This window comes from Lichenostomus cassidix, chromosome 5, assembly GCF_008360975.1.
Source record: "Lichenostomus cassidix isolate B80296 chromosome 5, HeHo_3.0, whole genome shotgun sequence".
NCBI lineage: Eukaryota > Metazoa > Chordata > Aves > Passeriformes > Meliphagidae > Lichenostomus > Lichenostomus cassidix.
Window position 1 is genome coordinate 58,605,204 of NC_139486.1, and position 9,308 is coordinate 58,614,511.

The following is a 9,308-nucleotide window of genomic DNA, read 5'->3' on the forward strand; positions in this document are numbered from 1 at the left end:
TCCCAATCCATTCTGGCATCCTGCCTTGTTACTTGTGCCACAGTTATGCTTCCTTAGTGAACCCTCAAGTCATTGTGTGGGGTGTGTGCAGGAGGATAAATCACTAAAATCTATGCAATTCCTTGAAAATTAGTAAGAAATGCTTCTCAGTTTCTCCACTTACTATTTTAGAGCATAAAAATGCTTCTTTCTAGGAAAATATTAAGTAATGGCAATACTAAGGGAAGTGGTTTAATCTTTCAAGCTTTTTATTATTATTTTCATTTCCTTAAATGCAATGAAATCTCACCAGAAGTCAAAACATGGAAATGATCCATCCCTTTCTAAGCTGTCCCAGCAGACTGTGAGCACTCTAAGCAGTGCCAAAGGAGTCACCCACTTGGACATGCTGGGAGGCTTGGAGAGCAGCCAGGCAGGGGCAAGGGGATGCTCTCTTCATTGAGAGGCTTGGAATCACTCTGCCAACCCAGAAATTCCTTAAAAATAACACAGATCATAAAGCATGAACTATTTATGGGGAAAATTGCCAAACCTGAGCTACAGAAAAGGTGATATGCAATTTGCCAGCTGTTAGCTTGCTATCCCTTTCTTATTTTCTCTTTGCACAGTGAGAAAGAGAAGTGAAAAATGCAGAGGAAAAGAAAAGATCTATGCAGCCATGCAGCTTTAACTAAACAGTCCCTTGTCCTGCAAAAACAGGACAAATCCAAAATCCTAAACTCGACTTGAAAAACATTGAAATGTCTGGTTTAAAAATAAGTCAGCTTTTAAACTGAGTTGCTGATTATCCTCAACAATCTCAGTTCAAGCAGGGAGCAGGTGGAGATTCCATGTGCTAGCACTAGAAACATATCCTCAAATAGGACCCAGTTATATTAAAAAAAAAATAGCTCTATTTACCAGTGGGATAATTCTTTAAATATTTAAGGGAATGTCTGTGAGGTAATATCTAGATGGATTATGATCACAGCAAGGAACCCAATTATGAGGCAAAAGGGCTAATACTAATAAGTAGAGAAACACAGAAATGGGACTGTAAAAATCAATCACAGGGGAAGCTTACCAAGGAGACCAGAAATATGTGACAGTCCTGTTTTCATTTCACTTCAATTAATGCACTTCAGGGGCAGGAAAAGCTTGGTGCAAGTGTCACAACACTAAACAAAACTTTAGAAAGGGTTATATAACAGGAAAAACAAACAAGTGTGTCATTTGGAAGGCAAACCCAGCATGGCTTACACCCTGAAAAGGAAAAGGGAAAATATCAGAAAAAATCCATTGCATCTTTTTTTAAATAGCCCTTTATTCCAGTTCTTCTTAAATATGTAAAGTCTGGTTATGTCATTATTGCTGGCTGAAGTAATCTTACTTTGTCATTTGAATGAAACTTCCCCAAATGAAAATGTTGGTTGCTAAATTTTTCAGAAATTTTGCAGGAGGTAACAGCCCTATCAATTTACACTACCAAAAATAAAATAATAGTAATTTTAAAAAATATTAAAAAATCCATCACTTAAATTGCACTTCCCTGCTCATAAAAATGTAAAAATGCATTTTACATGGAGTGGTTAAATAAATGAGTCCAGTGTGGCAAAACTTGTAAAGAAAGGAGCAGCTTAATCCTCTAAGGGCAGAACACCACAAATGCCCAGAGGGTGGATCATTTGTCCAATATGCAGTGTCCCAAGAACTTTATCTTAGCTTTTGCTGGATTCTGTTAACTTTTCCTGGATATGTGAGCAGTTTCACTTCCTGTACAAACCTTTATCTGAAGGGTTTAAGTTTCTCCAGTAACATAATTATCAATGTGATCATTTTTTTTCTCATTATTATGATGCTGCTGTTAAGTTTCCCATGTAACTCTGAATATGTAAATCAGTCAAGGGCATGCTGAGTCTTCAGCAATCTGTGACTGTGTGACACCCTGGTCACTCAAACCAAGATTCTTTCACTCTGGAAAGGGGCAAAGGAGAAAAATGCCAACCAGATATTCTCAAGAGGTAAAAATACACAAAAGTTTACTGGCAAAAAAGAATAAATACAACCTGACATCACTTATCACAGCATAGACTTAGCCCATTAAACATAGAAAACCTTACAACCCATTTGATGTTACATTCTGTGAGAAAAGGGTTAGAAGAAAAGAAGAAAAACAAAAAGACTGGAAAGATACAGAAAGACAGACATAGCTAGCAACTCCTGGGTTCCAGCAATGTAAGGCTCCAAGATGAAGGGAGGGTTAAAGCCAACCAACTCTGCTGCAGAGTAAGGGACATACTTAGAAAGGTGAGGAAATATCTCAGTAATTTCAGTGTTTTCTCACATTTTATACATTTCTGTGTTAAGGAAACTTCCCATTCTGAGCACTCAGGAAGTAGTCTTGCAGTCACACTCCCACTACCAGAGACTTTAACTGGTGGGACTGAAGCCTCTCCACAGTGGGCAATGCCAGGGAGCCTTGTGGGTGCTTTGGCTGACTCCCTACACACCCCACTCTCACACAGTCACACCAGGTCTCCTTACCTGTTCAACACCAGATTTTCTACAATATAGTTTCAAACTGTTCCATTAAGCAACTTAGTCATGCCAGAGAGACACAGAAACAGCTTGAGCTGGGTGCCTCTGAGGAAGGACCCTAAACAGACAAACCCCTTGGCTTTTAAGTCCTCCATTCTTGCTGTGTCCATCCACCTAGGTGGCACCACTGGTCTTCATGCCCTTTGCTATCCAGCTCCTGTCGTGTCTCTCCATGTATTCCTCAACACAGGTGTAGAGGACACAATACTCTCAGCAGAGGGAAAGGCCAGCAGCAGCAGCATTATGTCCAGAAACCTTTTATGTGGAAGAAATTCAGTGGAAGTATTCAATGTTGGAACTCTACTCCAAATTTTGAACCTGGGGGGCCCTTTCCTTAGGAAGGGAAACGACTATTCCTATTGCTGCTGCTGCTGCCCATTGGAGATAAAGGCCATCAAAATGTTTCTGTCCTGAAAACTTTGTGGGAGCAATCCTTGGACATATTAATTATTGGATATGTTATTCAGATTTTGATGGCAGGCTCTTGGATGTGTTTGAAAGTGCTTTACCATGGGAAAGAAAGTGTCCAGCCCTAGTATTAGAAAGCTACAGCTTTCTAACCTGGCACAGCTTTCTAACCTGGCACCTTGTGGAAGCAAGCCCTGGATTGTATTCAATAGTTGAGTGCAGCTACAAATTTTATTTGTTGAAATTGAAACCAAGCACATTTCTGTCCTGACACATTTTGTTTGAGTTATTAACTTTGGATCTGCACTTTGAGCTGCTCAGCTAGCCGTGGTACATTTCCTGGTTTTGCAAATAAACATTGCCATCTCGTGGAACTGTTGAATGGTGACAGAGGGAGACAAAAAGCCAAGAGCTTTTTCTCCTAGCACCTTTGTGTGGGAGCAGTAAACAAAGGCATTCAATTTTGGATCCTAGTTCTGCAAGACTGAAAGAACAAGATCTTGCATACGTCTGGGAAGGAAAGGGAATAGTCTTATTGTTGGCAGTGCAGTTTGTAGGCTGAAAAAGAAGGGTTCAATCCAGCTCAACTTGCTCTTTCTTCTGGGAACTTTTTCTGTGGGACTAGTTGCTGAATGTTTTTAGTTTTTAATTTTGTAACTGGTCTCTGCAAGAAAATCTACAAGTGTATGTAGGGCTGAAGATGAAAACACATAGACCTGTGTGTCGTGCAGTTTATAAGCTGTGAGAGGAAAGTGAAAAGCTCTGGATTTTTGTTCTAGGACATTTAGTATGGTAACACTTTACTAGACCTTTTAAGTTTTGAAGCTAAGCTCTGTAACAGTACTGCAGTCCAGTAGGAAACAGCATAGCTCTGTTGCATGTCTAACTAGCTTTTTCTAGCTCTCTTCCTTTTCTCCTTTTGTCTTACTCTGTGCCTCTCTTTCTTTTCCTACTTCTCTTTGCCTGGACCTTTGGGGAAAATAGCATTTCGTACATCTCAAGGTTTTTCCCAGTTGGGCTAAGTTTATGCTAGGTAAATGCTAAATTAACACTGAGTACTGCTAGGATAAGTAGTAGAATGTTGAATTCTGTGTTGTATTTCATTCTTTGCCAAAGATGGTTGATTTTTGAGCTTCTGCTTTTGCTATTCTTGCCAGTAAGCTGTAGTGTGATTTTCACCTCTTGCCTATATCTGGTGGGGATTTCTCCTTTGCTCTGACAGCAATAGAACTCTGAGTTAAACCACTGGATCTCAGTGTCCAGGGCTTAACAGGTGGACAGTCAGATCCAGACACATCTCAGTGAGATTAAGGACCTGATCAACAATGAGTAAAGGGAAAAATTCTGTTGCTGGATTGACATCTACAAAGGTTTTGATCAGATTCTGACTGTGTCCTAAACTAGGAACTGACTAAGGGTTAGAGATATTATTTTACTACCATGCAAATATTACTTCTAATGAAGAAACTGAGGAGGGAGTTTGACATTGCCTGCTACAGCTGTTCTTGGGCTCAGTCAGTGGTCAGGGGGGCAGTCCCTGGCTGCACCTTATCCTGACAAGTGGGGTCAGCCCTGTCCTCTCCGGTTCCCTGGATCTCCTTTGTATCCCTGCTCCTGCCAAGGCTCCTTGCGTCATTCTAGGGGTTAAAGTGACATAAGGCAAAAGCCCGGTAGGTGTTGTTCTAACAGAGTAAAAAGTATAGCTGGAAGCACCTTATCAAGACAAGAATTGGCTCACTGGAGCACTGAATTGTAGTGGCAGTCACACTGGCTTGTTCCCAGATCTTTGTTTATTTACCATTTAAAAGACAGGATGACAGCCAGCTGCAGGCTCTGTGAGAAGGCTGTGTTTGCAAAAGGCTCTGCACGTGGTAAAAGAGTATTCTTAAATATATTAATGACCAAAACAATGTAGGAATAACATCAGCTCCTTCCAGGGTGTGGAGGGTCACCTCACAAACAGAGACAGAGACACAGTACAGGTGTTTCATGCATTCTTTGCCTCTGTCTTCAACACTCACTCCACCCTTCCCAGTGAAAAACATGGATTAACACATTGGACACTTCAGAGCTCAGAACAGTGCAAGCCCTGCTCAGCAACAGCCAAAGCCTCCCTGTGCTATCCACCGCATCCCATCCTGAATCCAAACCCAGCTCTGTGCCACTTACTGAGTAGAAAGGAACCCTATCCCAGTCAAATCCAGACCAGTGCAAATACTCACACAGCTCTTGGGGAAAATCCTAATTTATTTAACACCTCCTGCTCCTCAGATCTGACCTGCCACCACATACACATTCCTCATGTTTGGTGGCCGTCTTGGGGCAGCTTCCCGGAGATGGAGGAACCTCCTGGGTCTCTTGGGGCTCGTCTCTGCCACCAAGCAAGGAGTGTTCCCAGTTGGCACAGCCGGCACAGCATCCTGGGAGCCGTGGGGTGACAGCTGGGGGCTCCAGGATACTTGCTGCTGCACCACTTGCTCCTCCTGAGAATGCTTCACAGGATCAGGCTGCGCTGCCATTTCTCCTTCAGGGCTTTCCCAGGCCACGTCAGTGCTGAGGAATGCGCCGGGGTGGTTGATGTCCTTGGCTCCAAGGGAGCTGGCAGAGCTGTCCATGGAGTAACTGCTGTCCTCAGACCAGCAGGTCTCACTTAGCCCCTGGGAGGGAGGGAGGCTTTGATGACTGAAGCTCTCTGAGGGAACGGAGACTCCTGGAAGGTGCTGATTTTCCAAGGGCTGAAGGTTTTCATAAACAGGGAGGCTTTCAGACAGAGGGAGGATCTCAGAGGGCTGGAACTGTCGGAGGGTGTGGAAGGTCTTGAAAGGCCGAGGCTCTCAGAGGGATGAAGTTTCTCACAGACGGGGAGGCTCTCAGTGGGAAGAAGGCTCTCGGAATCGGAGAGGCTCTCAGAGGGAAGAAGGTTCTTGGAATCGGAGACACTCTCGAAGGGATGCAGGTTGTGGCAGACAGGGAAGTTCTCAGAGGGAAGAAGGTTCTCGGAGACGGCAAGGCTCTCAGAGGGAATAAGGTTCTCAGAATCCTGAAGGCTCTCAGAGGAAGGCAGGCTGTAGGCAGGAGGGAGGCTCTCGGCAAGCTGGAAGCTTTCACAGAGAACAGAAGCTCTTGGAAGGTCAGTTCCTTCAGAGCAACACACATTCTCTGAGATAGGCCGCCTCACAGAGGGAGAGAGCCCCTTGGAAGGAGGTAGGCTGCCAGATTGCTGGAAGCTGTCACAGAGAACAGAAGCTCTTGGAAGGTCAATTCCTTCATAGCAACACATGTTCTCTGAGATAGGCAGCCTCTCAGGGGGAGAGAGCCCCTTGGAAGGAGGGAGGCTCTCAGATTGCTGGATGCTGTCCCAGAGAACGGAAGCTCTTGGAAGGTCAATTCCTTCAGAGCAATGCACGTTCTCTGAGACAGAGAGGCTCTCAGCAGGAGAGAACCCCTTGGAAGGAGGGAGGTTCTCAGAGTGCTGGAGCTTCTCGCATGGCAGGAGGCTGTCAGAGGCAGTGGAGGCTCCCGGCAGGATGGCAGATCTCTGACAGCCTGATGTTCTCTTGTGGGTGAAGGATCTCCGATGGAAGGAAATCCTTGAAAGGGTGGGAGCTCTCCCAGGGATGCAGATCCTAGGTGTGAGCAGCCTCTTGAAGCGACGGAGGCTTCTGGAGGAGCTGTACGAGCCACAGCAGGGCAGGTGGCCTCGCTTCACCAGCTTCTCCAGTTGTGCCCACAACCCATTCCACATCCCAGAATAAAGTGGCTCACGTGTCCCATGGCATGCCCACAGCAACAGCATCATTTCCTGCAGCTGCTGGGCCACAGCCAGGCAGGGGCCACAGCTGCAGGGGCTGTGCAGGGGGCTGGTGGGAGCACGTGGCTGCTTGCCAGGGGTCACCCGAGGCCTGGAGCACCTGGGAGCCACACGGGCTCCTCGGCTCCTCCGTGAGCCTCTGGGCAGAACCCCAGCATGCTTACGATTCTTTACGACACTTCCATGGTGCCTCCGTGGCATCCAGTGGCCAACAGCCCACCAGATAGCCACAGCAGCCAGCAGCAGGAAAAGTGCAGACATGACGACACCGACGGCGCTCATGGCTCCAGGGCGTAGCATCGCGACTGCACTGGCAGCTGCGCCTGCTGGCCCCTCTTATATAGCTGAGGCACGGCTTTGTGACCTCACAGTGCCGTGGGCCAGCAGAGCCCTGTGAAATCACAGCCTTGCCTCACACCAGTCGGAATTTACCCATGAGATTTTTCAGCCACAATGAAACCCACAGTGAAAAGCAGGATTATAATCAATGAAAGAAATTATTCTGAACACCAGGAGAAGATGTTCTTATTTTGAAACATCAATTGTGTACAATAAGGGAATTGCATATAATATGTAACTAACTATACTTTTGCTTGTATAGCTAAATGTATTGTTGCCTGAATGGTCATTGTCTGTTAGACTGCCTTGTCATTGTTTACTAGTAGCCAATCTTAATAAGCACAGTAACTGTGAAGAGGTATAAGAGCAGCAGCAGAGAATAATAAAAAACCTTTACTTCTTATGGCTCTGGATTACAAGTGTGTGTCTCATTATGTGTGTCTCAACAAAGAGACGGGTTTGTGAGAGCAGAGCAGAGAATGGACAAATCAGCTCCAGCAGGGTGACAGCTCCGTCCTTATATGTACAGAATATAATAGAAATGTAACCCAGCAGTGAACTCAAAGCTTGTGGCAATAATTCACGGCAATAATTGCACTTTTTTCTCCTGAGGTTTCTGGCAAAGGTAGACCCAGAATATCTTTGGGCCCAGGCAGAAGGAGAAGCAGCAAATGGAGTTGGGAGAGTTTCTGTGAGTCCCTACGAGATCATGATTTTCTCAAATACTTCCAAATATGTCTGAATAGGAAAACATGGTAACATTTTTCACATGAGGTTTTTGTGTCAAAAAAAGTAGATGATTTGATGAGAGATTGTCGGATGTTGAGGGGCATTGGAATTTTTTCTCCAACCCTGTTACTAAGCAACAAATAATTGGCTGATTAGAGCCATCAAGTCTTTTTTAAGAGACAAAAGGGTGTGCTAGGTGGGGCAGGGGAAGGAAGCAGCCAGTCGTTTGAGACTGGCACTCGTTCCGTTGGACAGCTGGAGGAAAGGGACTGCTCTTCGCTTCTGGCTGCAAGCGCGGGAGATCCAACTGTGCTCTGTCTTCTCCTCCTGACTGGGTGAGCTTTGATTCAACCTCTTTCCCACTGGGATGTGCACGTTTTCCCGGATGCATTTCTCGCAGCAGCTGCCGGGGAGCCCGGATGTCCCTGCCACCCACCCTGCTTCCACCGCACGAGACCGTGGTGTCTGCCATGACTGCAGAGTCCTTGCTGCCTCGCTGGCTAGCCGGGGAGAGCCAGCCCTTGCCCCCCTGCCGCCCTGCTCGTCGCTCCAGGCTGCCTGCCTGCTTTCTCAGCTCCCTGCCATTACCAGCTGTGTGAGGCTGGCCTGACTCTGTGCCACAGCGCCACCTGCAGCCACTCAGCAGTCATCGCAACAGCCCTGGCCTACCGGGAGCTCAACAGCGCCCCTGCTGCTCGCGACAGTGATTACACCCCAAGGGAAAGGGATCGGCAGCTCAAAAAGTCATCTGCTATTGGTTTTCTGGTTCTATTTGTGGTTGCTATTATTGTTATGGCTTGTTTATAGATACTAGTAAAGAATTGGTATTCCTTTTCCCATACCTTTGCCTGAAAGCCCTTGATTTCAAAATTAAAATAATTCGGAGGGAAGGGAGATCACATTCTCTGTCCTAAGGGAGGGTTCCACCTCTCTTAGCAGGCACCTGTCTTTCAAACCAAGACAGAGATTTGTTGAAACCTAGAAATATGCTTATGTTAATATTTGTTAATACTTGTCAGAAGACTGTGAATGGTAAGTGAGGAGCTGAATGACACAAGCTGGAAAACATCTGGGCATGTAATTTGATTTCACAAGGTGTTACAGGTTGCTGTCTCAAATGTCCACATGTCAGAAGAGCTGGATCAATATCCTTCAGTGGAAAGGGAAGGTTGTCTTGTGTTCCTAGCTTTACAATAGCTTGAGTTTTGCCCAAGGAAGGGTGTGCTGGTTTTGCTGCTGTGTTCAGCCAGAATAGTGCTGTTTGGTAGCTCCTTGAAGAAGCAGCAGGAGCCTGGATTGCTGTCCCTTGGATTGCCTTGCGGTCCAAGACAAGGACTGAAGGTGAGTGCCAGAGCTCCAGGCACTGCCTTGGAAGTCAAGAGTGACTGGCATCTTATGTCCTGGTTCTGCTTAGGAGATTGCTCAGGTGTACACCTAATGGTTT